Source organism: Sorex fumeus, unplaced genomic scaffold (genome assembly GCF_029834395.1).
Source record: "Sorex fumeus unplaced genomic scaffold, SorFum_2.1 ptg000015l, whole genome shotgun sequence".
NCBI lineage: Eukaryota > Metazoa > Chordata > Mammalia > Eulipotyphla > Soricidae > Sorex > Sorex fumeus.
Window position 1 is genome coordinate 9992817 of NW_026606072.1, and position 16510 is coordinate 10009326.

Consider the following 16510-nt stretch of genomic DNA (forward strand, 5'->3'; position numbering starts at 1 on the left):
GTTGGGAAGGAGGTATATTGGGGTTCTTCTTGGTGAAAAATAAGTACTGGTGAAGGGAAATGTGTTTGATGATTGCATGACCGAGACTTAAAACTGAAAGCTTTGTAACTTTTCCCATAGTGATTCAATAAATTAATAAATTTAAAAAAAAACTAATGCTTTGCCTAGTCTAGCTGGAAGATGTATGACATCTGCCTGAAGGCCTGAATTGTGGATAATTGCTTATTTTGTAGCATCTCACCAGACTTTAATATCGAATACCTTTAGACTTTAACATCTGTATCTTGTACGTCGAAAAGGCAATGTACTTGCTTTTCATGCAGCAGACTTGGGTTCCATCCCCAGCACCCCATATGGTTCCTAGAGACCCACCAAAGTGATCCCTAAGCACAGAGCCAGGAGTAAGCCATGAGCACACCCACGTCTGACCCCTCCAAAAATAAATAAATAAACAAAAATAAGCAAAAAGATTGTCTCTTAAGAGCCTAGCCGATATTTCATGTTCTCAGAGTCAGTAATTATAATATTTTTTTTATCTGAGAGGTTCAAAGTGCACAACTTTCCTTCTCACTCAGTTCACTCACCATGGTATTCCCATGTCTATTTATAAGCAAATTTCATGACTTCATCTTTTCTAACAGCTATATGGTATTCCATTGTATAGATGTACCATAGTTTCTTTAATCAGTCATCTGTTCTTGGGCACTTGGGTTGTTTCCAGATTCTGGCTATTGTGAATAGTTCTGCAATAAACATAGAAGTGCAGGTAGCATTTTTGTTGTGTGTTTCTGGGAGTCTGGGGTATTTTCCCTGAAGTGGTTTTGCTGGGTCTTATGTAAGCTCAATTTCTAGTTTTTTGAGAAATGCCCACATTGTTTTCCAAAAAAGCTGGACCAATCAGCATTCCCACCAACAGTGAAAAAGAGTCCCTCTCTCCCCGCATCTACACCAGCATTGATTTCTCTTGTTCTTTTTGATGTGTGCCAGTCTCTGTGGTGTGAGCTTATATCTCATTATTGTTTTGATTTGTGTCTCCCTGATGATCAGTGATGTAGAGCATTTTATATGTGTTTTGGCCATTTGTATTTATTCTTTGAAAAAGTTTCTATTTTATTTCTTCTCCCCATTTTTAATATGGGTTGGATTTTTTTTTGTAAAGTTCTACCATTGCCTTGTATATCTTGGATATTAAACCTTCACATATGGGTGCACTCATTTGTAGGAATGAGACCAATACCCAGGGTAGTAGAAACAAGGGCCAGGAGAATTGGTCCATGGTTAGCCTACTTCGAATGCTGGGAGAGAAGGCAGTTTGGGACAGAGAAGGGACAACCATGAAAAGAGAGCTGAAAATGATACTCTGGATAATACCTGCATGTTGGAAACAGGTAAAGGAGCAAATATAATTACCTCTCAGTATCTATATTGCAAACTAGAATGCCCTAAAGAGGAGAGAGAGAGAGAGAGAGAGAGAGAGAGAGAGAGAGAGAAGGAGAGAGAGAGAGACAGAGACAGAGACAGAGAGAAGAAAAGTACCTGCCACAGAGAACAGTCTGGGGATAGGGTGGTGGGAGGAGAGAAACTGGAGACATTGGTGGTGGGAACTGTACACCGGTGGAGGGATGGGGGTTGGAACACTGTATATCTGAAACCCAACCATGATCAGCTTTGTAATTCTGTATCTCATGATGACTCAAAAATATTAAACTAAAATAAAAAAGTGCACAACTGTTTTTTCTAAAATTGCCCTCAAATGAAAGTACTTGAAAAAATACCCTCAAAAAAGCAGTCCTCTCAGAAGCCTTTCCAGAGCACTAAGACCAAATCAAAGAAATACGTCTTGAATTCCGACACTTGTTGCTTACTAGCTGGGTGATTTTGGTCAAGTCACTTAACCTCTGAGCCCTAAACCAACAATCTGTAAACAGGGGTAAATAGTACCTACTTTAATAGGCTTGTATGAAAATTTTCACTGACTTGTATTAGTTTCCTTTCTCTGTTCTATCCAGCTCTGAAAATATGTGATTTAGAAAGTTAACATTTTACTAACACAAGGGAAAGTATGTAAATACACCAAACCCAAGATCTGAGATCCTTTTGAATAAAAAAGGGGTACCTCTCTGGAATTTCATCAAAAAAATAAGGACTATTTGTAAAATAATTATAATAATTAAAATAAAATTATGGTCTGGGAAATAGATTGAAAATAAATATTCAGCAAAAAATGTTATCGAAGTAATGGTGGTCACTTGATTTTGAAAAGTACTACAGATGTCATAAAACCTCTAAGCCAAAAAGACTGGTTCTCTTTGAAGTGCTGTAGAAAACAGACATCTGGAAAGTTACAATTTGTTCCCTGAGCCTTTTTTCCCTACTCTGGACAAGCATTTTCTTGTGCATAAAACAAACAGTCAAAAAAAAACTCAGTGAGATGAAATGACTAATCAGAACCTGTTAAAATAAGTAGCAGGCTGCAAAAATAAGCATATGAAAATCAGTTGTACTTTATATGCAAACATTTTATATGCAAATAATAGAAGACAGAAACCATGAAGCAACCCCAGTTAAAGATATTCAAAAATATTAGGTGCATAGGAGTCAGTTTAACAAAGATGTGACGGACTAATACATTAAGTACTATAAGTCACTAACAAAAGAAACAGGGCTGGAGAGGTAATATAGGGGTTAGGGCACTTAACCTTGCACTAGACCAACCCTAATTTGATTCCCTGCACTTCATATGGTTCCCCAAGCACTATCTGTACCACAGAGCCAGGAATAAGTTTGAATCACTTCTGGGCATGACCCAAACCAACACCCATCAAAAGAAATAAAGAGGACATAGAAAATGGAAGACCATCCCCTGTTCATGGATTGGAAGAATCAACATAGTCAAAATGACCATACAGGGCACTGGTGGAGGAATGGGTATTTGATCATTGTATAATTGAAACCCAAACACAAAATGTGTAAGTCTGCAACTGTACCTCATGATATCTCACTATTAAAAAAAAAACTTCAAAGTCAAACAGTTCTTATCATAGAGTTACTTTGAGGAATACGGTCTATGAGTAATCACCTAATTTCGCAGTCCCATTTTGAATATGTTGTAAAAAGAGGTGGGCTGGAAAATGGCACAATATGCAGTCACTTTTAAGAAGTGATGATACCTGATATATATATATATATATATATATATATATATATATATATATATATATATATATCACGGTCCTCCCGTTGTTCATCGATTTGCTCAAGCGGGCCCAGTAATGTCTCCATCATGAGACTTGTTGTTATTGTGTTTGGCATATCGAGTACCTCACGGGTAGCTTGCCAGGCTCTCCGATAGGGGCAGAGGAATCGAACTCCAGTTGACCATGTTGGCTGTGTGCAAGGCAAACGCCCTACCGATATATATGTAGCACTGTAGCACTGTCCTCCCATTGTTCATCGATTTGCTCAAGCGGGCACCAGCAACATCTCCATTGTGAAAGTTGTTACTGTTTTTGGCACATTAAATATGTCACAGGGAGCTTGCCAGGCTTTGCCATGCAGGCAGGATACTCTCGGTAGCTTGCTGGGCTCTCCAAGAGGGACGTAGGAATCGAACCCAGGTTGGCCGTGTTCAAGGCAAATGCCCTACCTGCTGTGCTGTCGCTCCAGCCTGAATAAAATTAAATTAAAAAATTTAAAATAAAAGAAAAATGCCCTTCCTGAGCTAAGTACTAAGCTTCTTTTTTGGCTTTTTTTTTTCATTTTGGCCACACTTGGTGATGCTCAGGGCTTACTCCTGGCTCTGCACTCAAGAATTATTCCTGGTGGGACCATATGGGATGCCAGGAATCAGGGGGACCATATAAGATGCCAGGGATTGGGGAACCATATGGGATGCTGGGGATCAAACCCAGGTTGGCCACATGTAAAACAAATGCCCTACCCAATGTACTATTGTTCCAGCTCCACTTTATACATATTTTTAATTGAGAAAAGTCAAGGAAATTGAGACTAAAGAAAGGTCTTAAAAGGCTGGCTTCATGACCTTCTTATTAGTGGTATTCTGAGTAATTTTTACATTTTTCTATGGCTTCTCTTACATACACATATACTTTTATATATACATATATACAATCCTATCAGAATTTTTAGATAAGCCTGAATAATGGAAAGCGGAACCATATAAGTGAATAGTCTGACAATAAAGTTCAGAAATGGTTTTGTCTTCGCAAAAAAAAAAAATGACCATACACTGCAGTACTCAGGGCTTACTCCTGGCTTTGTGCTCAGGGATCACTTCTGGTGGGGCTCATGGGTCATATGTGGTGCCTGGGATCAAACCCATGTCAAGCACATAAAAGGCAACACCTATCTCTCTGGCCCCAACTTGTAAAATTAGTCTTATTTAAATATATAAGTGTGGAACAAAGAGATAGTTTAGTGGGCTGAATGCATGCAGAGCAGGCTTTGTATATCAGCTAGTACTTCATGGTCATCCCCTGGAACACTGGCAATGACCCAAGAACACAGAGCCAGAATGAATACTTTTGGGTGTGGCTCCCCCCAAAAACAGAAAAAATGATATAATTATATGCTAACATAGTGATTAAAATGATGTCATTACTTTGCAATCATATGCTAATAATTGCAATGAAATCTATGAGATCAATATATGTGACAATAAATTAGACAATAAATTAGCAATCATAGCAGCACATGATGCTGTAATTGTGGTTACTCCTTTAGAACCCTGAATCAGATTCTCCAAGTAAAGATTTTTAATAGCCTTTAACCAAGAAACCTTCCAAGCATTGTAAATTCAGGTCACCTTTATTAGCTTCCAGCTATAAACTTCAAGGTGATTTTAAAGTCTTTATTGGACTTATCATCTAACCTGCTCTATGAAGACTTTCTGGAAGAATGTGGAGATGTGAACAGAGGAAAGAGATCATAGGAATAGAATTTGCCAGATTTCTCCATACTAATAAAAAGGGCCCTGCTTGTGCTTTAAGGATCCCTAGAATTATTCTGGAAGGCTTTCAAAGATGTGGAGAGTCTTATGACTGAATTCTGAATAAGTCAGACTGCTCACATGTTCCCCTATGGTGTGCCTGGTTCTCACCAGATTCAGATACAGTTTGATGATGAACTTGCATTCTCCACTCAGCTGCATCTTCAGTCTTTCCAGTATCTTCCCAGCATTTTTCAAATCAAAAGTGGGTTGGGGAACTCCCAGACACTCAAGCCTGTATCAGGTTTTGAGTGGATTACCCTATGCAGTGGTGGAAATGAAACAGAACCTCGGCACATGGCCACTTGTTGCTAGTAGGAAATTGAGAAAAGCACATCAAGGTTGTTAAGTTTGCATATACAAATGAACCAAAAGAAACACATCTCTCTAAGCTGAACCCGTGCTGTAGCAAGGAACACCGAGAAACTAGTGGATATATTTCTTACATTGACATGCCGAACTGGTTTTCTGTCTTGCTTCTCTCTGTTCGTCCACTTCTTCTTCCCCCACCCCATTACATCTGTCAAGTGGTCAAGTGGTGGAGCACATGCCTAGCAAGTGAGCCCTTGGGTTCAATCCTGGCATGTTTCCCCAGCCCCTAAGCACTGTTAAGGTGACCCCTATAAAGAAGAAATTACAATATTATCTATTATCAATCTATAAGATATATGACAGTTTTTTATTAAAAGGGACCACTGAACTACAAAATAAAATATATACATTAAAAATTAAATCACTGTCACTGTCCTCCCATTGTTCATCAATTTTGATTGAGCGGGCCCAGTAACATTGTGAGACTTGTTACTGTGTTTGGCATATCAAATACATCACGGGTAGCTTGTCAGACTTTGTCGTACAGGCGAGATACTCTTGGTAGCTTGCTGGGCTCTCCAAGAGGGGTGGAGGAATATTTAAATAGATATATAAAAGGAACAATTTTATTAGCTGATCTTATGATGTCCCATCCAATACAAATAATTTTTTTATGTAGGAGTACTACTGCTATTTATTCAGCCACCGATTAGCTGACTGAATTGTGCATGAACTCCACCTTACTTTTTTTTTTCATTTTTTATAATCTTATTTATTGAATCACCATGAGAGCAGTTACAAAGCTTTCAGGTTTAAGTCTCGGTCATACAATGAAACACCCGTACCTTCACCAGTGCCATTCTCCACCCCCAACAATCCCAGTATGCCCCCATCCCACACCCTCCCCCTACCTGTGGGGCAGATGATTTCCACATTACTCTCTCTCTCTCTCTCTACTTTGATCACATTCAATATTCTGACACCAGACCAACCATTATTATTTGATATTTTACCCCAACACTCAGATTTGCTGAAAAGGCAACAGTAGACAATTTGTATTCTATTGTTGGTTATGAATAACATATGATGTCACATGGCTCAGTAGTGGCCCCACGATTTTGAAATTCCAAAATCTTAACACTTAAATCTGGAGGGATTTCTGCCAAAACCTGCTGGGTTCTGAGATTTGCTCCCAAGTCTCTGGGATCATGGCCATTGAGCAGCTTGATCGGGAGCCAGAGAGGCTGTTCGCAGGTGATGACTTGGGGTCTCGTTGGAGTTGGGAGAAAAGGACCGGCTCCACACCCATCCCATGAGGCCCTCCGTGTCTCATCACTGCAGGCCCAAGCCTGACTGTCCAATAGCCTCTGGAGGATGGTGGTCACCGAGCCACCAAGAGGGAGCAGGCAAAGGAACAGCACCCTTTCCCCCCTGGGGTGGCCCAGCAACAGTAACCTACTGCAGGGTCCGGACACATTTCTGCCAAGAGCCACTGGGTTTCGAGATTTGTTTCTGAGTCTCTGGGATCATGGCCGTTAAGCAACTTGATCAGGAGCCAGAAAGGCCATTCGTGGGCGATGACTTGGGGGTCTTGTTGGTATGGGGAGGACAGGACCAGCTCCACCCCCATCCTGTGAGGCCCTGCGTGTCTCGTGACAGAGGGCCCAAACCTGACTGTCCAGTGGCCTCTGGAGGATGGCGACCACTGGGCCACCAGGGGGAACAGCCAAGGCACGAAACCTATTCCCACCTGGGTTGGCCCAGCATCGGTAACCTACTGCAGGGACTTGACACATTTCTGCCAAAAGCCGCTGGGTTTCAAGATTTGTTTCTGAGTCTCTGGGATCATGGCCATTAAGCAGTTCGATCAGGAACCAGAGAGGCCATGCCTCCAATTATATAGCTGAGCCGGAGGTGGTTTGTGGGTGTGTTTCCCACATACCTAACTTTTGGTCGTTTACTTTCTTGGTAAACTTTGCCCCAAGTTTTTGAGGTCTGGCCAAAGGCTCAGGAGCATTTTGGGGTATCTGGAAGTCTGAAGGCGCCATCAGGCTGCTGATGCACTCACCTCACAGGTACAGATTGACCTGCTGGCGGCACCATACCCCCACAAATAATTTTTAAAGTGTAGTTGTAAACCTGGGGTGGAGCAATAGCACAGTGGTAGGGTGTTTGCCTTGCACATGCCCGGCCCAGCTGACCCAGGTTCGATTCCTCTGCCCCTCTTGGAGAGCCCAGCAGGCTACCGAGAGTATCTCACCTGCACAGCAAAGCCTGGCAAGCTACCTGTGATGGATTCAATATGCCAAACACAGTAAAGTCTCACAATGGAGACTTTACTAGGCCCGCTGGAGCAAATCAATGAACAACAGGATGGCAGTGCAGTACAGTGCAGTTGTAAACCTGATAATATATTTAACTTAGTCTTGTATTAAGCTTAATGTTTTTTGTTAAAGTAGCTTCCCAAAAGGGATTATTTTAAATTATATGAGTTTTATAGAAAAATATTTCTGAGCATGATTCAATCGCTTTTGTTTATATGGTACCATTCAAAAAGAAATATACAGGTGCTGTCTCATTGTATAGTTGTGCTAAAGCCCAGATTTCATACAGACCAAGATTTGTGGAGTTAGGGAATGATTCAAAATTATATCCAGGAAAACTTCCTACTACAAGAATTGAGTAAGGACAATACCTCTATTGCAAACCACAACACTCTAAAGGAAAGAGAGAGCAAAAGGAAATGCCCTTCTACAAAGGTGGGGAGGGGTGGTGAGGGGATGGTCGGGGAAGGGGGGTGGGAGTGCTACTGGGATCATTGGTAGTGGAGAATGGGCACTGGTGGAGGAATGGGTACTCAATCATTGTATAACTGAGACCCAAGCACGAAAGTTTGTAAGTCTACAACTGTACCTCATGGTGTTTCACTAATAAAAAAATTTTTAAAAAAAATTGAGTAAGGAGCTGGAGCAATAGCACAGCGGGTAGGGCCTTGCAAACAGCTGACCTGGGTTCAATTCCCAGCATCCCATATAGTCCCCCAAGCACCGCCAGGAGTAATTCCTGAGTGCAGAGTCAGAAGTGACCCCTGTGCATCACCGGCTGGGACCCAAAAAAAAAAAAAACTGAAAAAATAATTGAGTAAAATGCTATCCACACATAGAGAAGGGACCAGTATGACAATAATAAATGTCACTGTCCTGTCCTCCCATTGTTCATCGATTTGCTCGAGCAGGCCCAGTAACGTCTCCATTGGAGACTTTGTTGTTACTGTGTTTGGCATATCCAATACGTCACGGGGTGCTTGCCAGGCTCTGCCGTGCGGGCGAGATACTCTCGGTATCTTGCCGGGCTCTCCGAGAGGGTCGGAGAATAGTTGGAAATAATCATTCTGGACAAGAACTGAGTTTTGAAAGTAGGTAAAGGAACATACATGATAATCTTTCAGTATCTGTATTGCAAATCATAATGCCCAAAAGGGCGGGGGGAGAGATAGAGAGAGAGATGAGTGCCTGCCATAGAAGTGGGAGGGATTGGGGGGGCATGTGGGAAACTAGGAACATTGGTGGTGGGAAATGTACATTGGTGAAGGGACCAGTGTTGAACCATTGTATGACTGAAACTAAATCATGAACAATTTTGTAATTGTGTATCTCACTGTTATTCGTTTAAAAAGTAAAAGAAAAAGGATATTATCTAAATCCCAAAACTTACAGGAAATTAAAGAAAATGATAGTTCTGGAATCACAAGTAATAATAACAATTAGGTTATTCTGAGCTTTCAAATATTCAAATCTTGAACTTTAGTTCATTTTTTTACCTTGGAAAATAAAACATGATCTTCAAAAGTGGTGAAACTGCTATAGCATGAATTTTCAAAATTGCAGACTCTGATGGTATGGCTTGAGTGTCAGATGGGTCTCTACTCTGATGGATGCCAACTTTTACAGACCACACTCTTACTTATTCTCTTTTTCTAAACCTATGATTTCCTTGACCTAAGTGGATTTTAGTACTGTTCACAATACAGAGAAGCCAAAATGTTCTCTTGTTAAGAAGAAATTATTATTGTAGTTCTTAAAAGACTTAAAAAGTTATCATTTTGATGCAAAATTGTAAAGATTTTAATCACTGAAAGAAGCAAGGGGTGGAGATTGTTTCAGTTTGGGTATTACAGACTTTCATCTTTAGACTTATGACCTAAAAGTAAAGTATTAAGTATTAGTATGTCTATAGTGTTTACCGTGTGGCAGTCTAAGCACTTTGCCTATTTAAATTCAATAATAGTTTTCATAATGAACATGAGATAGTTATAATTACCCTTATCTAAAAGATGAGGAAACTGTGGCATAAAGAAATAAGTGAATTACCCAAGATAGACATAGCTAAGAAGTTCAGAGCCATGATTCAAACCCAGACATCTGACTCTGCCATTCTTACCACTGTGCTACTTTATCTCTTCACATATCTTGATGTAGAACTCTTCATCCAGAGTAAAGGATGGGAAAAGCTTCCTCAAGACCAGTCCTCGGTTTCTGTTTGTTGCCTTGACTATTTGTTATTTCTTTACTGTGTTACTTTATATACCACATAATGAGGGAGTTCATTCTTGTCTTTAATAAGAAGCATATCATTGTAGGATATTAGGGAGGTAGGACTTGGTGGGGGGAAACCGACACTGGTGGAGGGTGTGATGTGGGAATGTTTTTTGCTTGAAATTCTGCATATCAATATTGTAAATCATGATTCCTAAAATGAAAACTTTTAATGAGGAAAAAAATAGAGTAAAAGATAGGAAGCATTGTCATGGAGAGATTGAGGATATGTGTTTTGAAATAGCATTCCATTAATAATTATGGCTGTTGAGAGCTGCCCTGGGGATCCTGGGTGATACGTGAAGTGTGGCAAGATTAGCAACTGTGACTTCTAATTAAGTCTGTGCTGAACCATTGCTCCATGAGCCAATAGCTTCCAACATCTGTGGGAGATGTGACACTAAACAGCTGATCCAACCACTTGTCACTGCTGATGATTCTTTAAAATTTCTCTTCAGATAAGAACTCTGTGTTCATGTCTGAACCAAGTGATTATTTCATGTTTCTTTATGTTCAACTTCGGTAGGGCGTTCGCCTTACAAGCGGCCAACATGGCCGACCCGAGTTCGATTCCTCCACCCCTCTTGGAGAGCCTGGCAAGCTACCGAGAGTATTCGATATGCCAAACACAGTAACAACAAAGTCTCCAATGGAGACGTTACTGGGCCCACTCGAGCAAATCGACGATCAACGGGGGGGCCTTTACCTTTACCTTACCTTTATGTTCAACTTCAAAAGTGCTAAGTCATCAATTTGGGAAGATTCCTTTACACTCCTTTTTAACTTGACAAGTCATTGTAACTTGATTTAGTAGTTGCTGACAATGCTTGCATATTGCCTTTTTTACATACATACTACTTTTTTCCTCTTTGTTTATCTCTGCTGTACCTTTAACTTTTTCTCTCATCTGTTTACCAATGGTACCCTGAATTTTATAACTAAGTAATAGTTATAATAGGAGTAATAGGGGGCAGTTGAAAGTACATTAGGCATAAATTTCAGATGTCTGATGCAAACCCCACCTCTATTTCTTACTAGTTTCTTTGGTGAGACCTTTAACTTCTCAAAGTCCAACATTGCAAATATTGTTTGTGTGTATATTTGGGGGTGGCTATGCCCAATAATGCTGGTGGTGATTTCTAGCCTGGGGATTTCTCTCAGCACTGCTCAGACCATGTGATGTGATGGATTGATCCAGGGCTTCCACATGAAAAGCATGCACTCAGTATTTACAAAATGCTTTAGCTAATATACATTTTGTTTCTGTGAATGTTCCTCGTTCCTGTGGTGCAATTTCTTGCAGGTCTCTTCCCTGACCTATCTTCATTACTGGGCACTTCTAATCTTCTGATTATCACTTTGCCTCTGACAGCCAAGAAACAGATTCTGGAAATATATGAAATATTGTCCTATCTACCTAGTCAGTGGTTATACAATTCAGTGTTGCTGTAGTTTATCACAGCTGTTAAAACCCTACTGTGTTTAAGGAGGAAACTCGAATTTATTTTTTAACACAGCATACAATAACCACAATTTCTTCAAGAATGCTTGAAAGCATGCAAGAGCTTAATGTTTATGGAAATTTTCACATTATTCAGGTAACTTTTTTGTTTCCTAATGACTAGGCATCTGTTTATTCACAGCTATTGTAATAAAATAGGTTGGTTGTGCAATGATTTCTGTACTCATGACATAATTGTTAGTGTTCAAAATAGTCATTTTATTTCTTTTTTGTTGAGGTAACACTAATTCATAGCATAGTGTAAGTTTCATTTTATTTCTTATAAGCTTTCAAAATGAAGAATATATTTTCCTCATTGCTATGACCCTCAGCTTTGATACCGTCATGGGATCTAGGACTCAGAACCAAGCTTGCTTCACTCAAGACATATGACACTTCACCTCTAAGGTTAAAGCCTTAGATGTTGGTAGATCTGAAGTAAAGGCATCTTAATAATAATCAAGAGACCATCAATGTACAGTGACCATGATTTTCAACTACGTGAAAGTAGTCTGGCTTATCAGGCATATAAAGTTAGGCAATTCACTTATCTTATTTATGAACATCATTTTCTTCATCTGTAAAATGAAATCATGGGTGTAGCTAACTCTCAAGGCGAGGCCTCCTCCAGCTCAAAGAACATGTGACTCACATAAGCTGTTTTCTCTTTGAAAATGCCAGAGTCATCTGCTCAGAATTCTCTTTTATGTTTGAAATAACTGTTACTTCTCTAACTCTACTATGTTGTTTATCTGGCTTTCATTTTTAGTTAGAAGTGAGCAGAAGTTTTAACTTGGAAGAGAGAGAGGCAAATGTGGACCATTATGTTATTCCCTTACTTCTTAAGAGTTAGCCAATGGATTTTATTTTTTATTATTTTAGGGTTTTGAGCCACACCCAGCTACACTTGGGGCTTACTCCTGGCTCTGTGTCCATGAGTGACCTTGAGAAAAAATGACACCTTATTTACTCAGGACACATCATGCAATTCCAGAAATTGAACCCCAGTTTGGTCACATGCATAACAAGGATCTTACCACTGTACCACTGTACCACATGACCAATGTATTACTGCCCACTGATAAATAAGTAAGAACTTGCCAATATACATCTAACCTCTTCTCTTAATTCACAGCAGTGGATTTCAAAGTATGTTACCTGTTATAAATAGTTTCCTAGACTGCATCCTCATTTTTTGTCTCTTCATTTTCTTATTTTTTAAAATTTATTTATTGAATCACCGTGAGAACAGTTACAAAGTCTCGGTCATACAATGATCAAACACCTATCCCTTCAACAGTGCATATTTTCCACCACCAAGAACCCCAATATACCCCCCATGCCACCCCTTCCCATGCCTGTGAGGCAGATGATTTCCAGATTAACTCTCTCTCTACTTTGATTACATTCATAATTTCGACAAAAGATGCACCATTATTATTTGGACTTTTCCTCCAACAATCAAACCTGCTGAAAAAGCATCGTGAAATAATTTGTTTTCTATTGCTGGTTATGAAGACCATGTGATGTTGCGTGGCCACGGCAGCGGCTGCACAATTTCAGATTTCTGATATTTTACTAATTAAGTCTGGAGGGATTTCTGCCAAAAGCCGAATAGTTCAGAGATTGGTTTGTGTGCCTCTCGGTCCATGGCCTTACTGGAGAGCCTCTCATGGGGGGCAACTCGTGGTCTCAGCAGGGCAAGAAGGAAGTGCTGTTTCCACTTCCCCACCCCATCCCATGAGGCCGCAGTTGCCCCTGTCACTGCTGTCTCATACCTGGCTGTCCAACAAGCTCTAAGGTGGCAGCCACCATGCCGCCAGGAGCGGGGGGGGGGGGGGGGGAGGGCAGGGGGGGAGGCAGAAGAGACAGACACCCTTTCCCTCCCGGGGGATGGGGGGGGGGGGTGGGCATGGCACCGTAGCTTAATGCATAGTCCATTCACATTTCTGCCAGAAGTTGCTGGGTTTCAATTTAGGTTCGTGTGCCTCTGGGGCCATGGCTGTGCCAGAGAGCCACTCGTGGGGGGCAACTCATGGTCTCAGCAGGGCCCATCCCTTCATTTTCAATTCCAATTCCATCAGAACTTGTCTATGAAACCTAGACCTATTGCATGGTCTAGTATGAAACCAGTATGGTCTTGCCTGTTTTTGTTTTTGTTTTCTGTTTTTGTTTTGGGCCCACACCCAATGGTGCTCAGGAGTTTCTCCTGGCTCTTAACTCAAGAACCATTCCCAGCGGACTTGGGGGACCATATGAGATTCCAGGAATTGAACTCAGATCAGCCACGTGCAAAGCAAGATCCTTACCCGCTGTGCTACTGCTCCAGACCTCTTTCTTTATACAATTTCATATATCTACTCCAGTATATACCAAAATGTTCTATTTTCATATTGTTTTATGCATCTAAATCTTTTTTCCCTAGTTCAACTTAAAACTTCAGAGGCAGGGACTTTTTTTTTCTCATGTCTAAGAGGAATCTAGTACTATTGCTTAGAGAATCCATAGGGTTCTGATAATAAGCATTTTTTTCTATATGCTTAGTAAAAGATGAAGTAAGAACCTTCTCTAATCAAGTATAATTAATCTCTTCAGTCAGCTCCTGAAATATATCTAATAGATCAGAGAAGTCGATAAATCTGTGAGCCTAATGCCAAAAAAGTAACTTTAATCATAAAGAGAAAATTCATATAAAACTGAAGTTATGTAGAATATGGGGAGAAAGCTTTGAACTCAGAAAAAAAATTTTTTCCTCCATTTCTTTTTTTTTTAATTTTTTTTAAATTTTTTTATTATTAGTGAAACACCATGAGGTACAGTTGTAGATTTACAAATTTTTGTGCTTGGATCTCGGTCATACCACGATCAAATACCCATCCCTCCACCAGTGCCCATTTTCCACCACCAGGATAATATCCCTCCCCCCCCATCTCCCCATCCCCCCCCTGCCACTGTGGCAGGGCATTCCCTTTTGTTCTCTCTCTCCTTTTGGGTGTTGTGATCAGCAAAAGAGGCATTGAGTGGCGAACATGTTCAGTCCAGTCTACTTTCAACCTGCATCTCCCCTCCTAGGAGGATCCTCCAAACACCCTCCATTTGGTGTTCCCTTTTCTATCTGAATTGTCCTTTCTCCTAGAATACCTGGCTGGCCTCTAAGCTATGGAGTAATTCTCCTGGTGTTGATCTCAGCTATTCTTGGGTATTAATCTCATATTTTTGAACTCAGAAAATTTTGATTTCATATCCCAGCTTTGCTACTCACTAGCTTGTGTTTTATCTGAAAATTATCTAATCCTTCTGAAATTTCCATGTCCATAAAAAGAAGAGTATAGAACCATGAACGTGAAGATTATAAAATTGTGGACAGAAGAGTTTGTGAAGATGACATAAGAAAGCATGTAGCAAAAACTTAGCTTATAATAGGTGCTCAGTCGGAGGTTGTTAAACAGAACTTCTAAGCATTGTTTCATTGTTTGAAAGTGTATTCAGTTATTAAGTGAATTCAAGTTAAGTGTAACTGTACAGGGATAGGTGTGTAGCTCAATGGTAGACACAAGTCTTCTATCTAAAAGGCCCTGCCCCTGAGTACATCTGGGAGTCACCCTGGAGGTGCCTTCATCACTTCCAGGAGTGCTTCTGGCCCCTGAGCATCAGTGTGGCCCCCACAGCTAATAACAATAAATGAACAATCGTAATAATGTAATTGAAGTATAATCATTGCATCTGTAATTGAGGTGAGCAGTGTAGTCCATGGATCAGTAATTCTTATCACAGCTGATTTTGTTCCCCTAGTGGGCATTAAACAATGTCTACAGACATTTCAGTTGTCACAACTGAGGGAAGAGTGCTACTGGCATCTTGCAAGGACTGATGGAAAATAGCGTATGATGCATAGGAAAACTCCCCACAACAGAGAATTATCTGGTCCAGAATACCATTTAATGCCCAAGTTGAGAAACCCTATCATAGAACCCTGAAGAGAACTTTAAACTCCATAACCTACATTTGATTTTCATTTAAGAGTGACTAGGTTGATAGATAAGAAAATAATTTCTTTTGATAGATTATGAAAATTTGCTTAATCTTAAGTATATTCCAAGTTAGCTATTCATGTGCTTCAAATTCTCATTATGAGACATACTTTTGGGGTAAAGTAGTGCAATGTATAAAACCATCACACCTCTGTGGCCGGAGTGATAGCATAGCGGGTAGAGCATTTGTTTTGCACACAACCAACCAGGTTCAATCCCTGGCATCCCATATGAACCCCCCCCCCCCAAGCACAGGAATTACAGGAGTAATTCCTGAATGCAGAGCCAGGAGTAACCCCTGAGTATCACTGGGTGTGACCTAAAAAGCAAAAAAAATAAATAAAAAGTAAATAAATCCATCACATCTCAAAATTTACTTAGAAAATCAGTAGATAAACATGTCACGATCTACCGATCCATTAGAATTGTTGCATCTAGAATTAGAAACATGTTACAGAGGCTCATACATTTGCCTCAATCATGGCTGATCCCTAGTTCCATACTCTGCACTGCATTTGATCCCCCCAGAGCACCACCAGGAGTGACCCCTTAGCACAGAGCCAGAAGTAAGCACTGGGTATGGCCAACGTTCACCCCATCACCACAAAAAAAAGTAATTGCTGAATTTGTTCTCTGACACACTGGTGGTAGAGTTTTGTTGGAACCCAAATGGGCCAAATGCTTTACGCAAATAATTGGGTTTAATTTTCAATAACCCTGGAGATATTTTTCTCATACTACACATGGGAAAATTGGAACCTAGAACATTTATATAACACGTCTAGTTGGTTCTACACCTGAGATTCAGCCATAACTCCAGTTGGCTTCAGGTTAGTGCTCTTTCTATTGCTCCATATTGCCCCTACTTAATAAAGCTCTAAGATTGGAACAGGGGCAGGACAGGAGTATTTTAAAATAAATAGGTAAAAAAAAGCATTTAGACTATTAGGAGCTTTGCTTAGGAATGTTGGGTTGGGTCTCCTGATGAGGAACTCTTTAAGTTTCCATGAACTAGATGAAACATCTGAGTTGTCTAGGAACAAGTTAGCAGGGGCAGCGTGGG

At 40.3% G+C, this 16510-nt stretch overlaps 1 protein-coding gene across 4 annotated transcripts in view; it reads left to right on the top strand.

The window, feature by feature from the left end:
• Positions 1-16510, top strand: part of GHR (growth hormone receptor) — a 305006-nt gene that overhangs the window by 225453 nt on the left and 63043 nt on the right. The window lies entirely within an intron of this gene.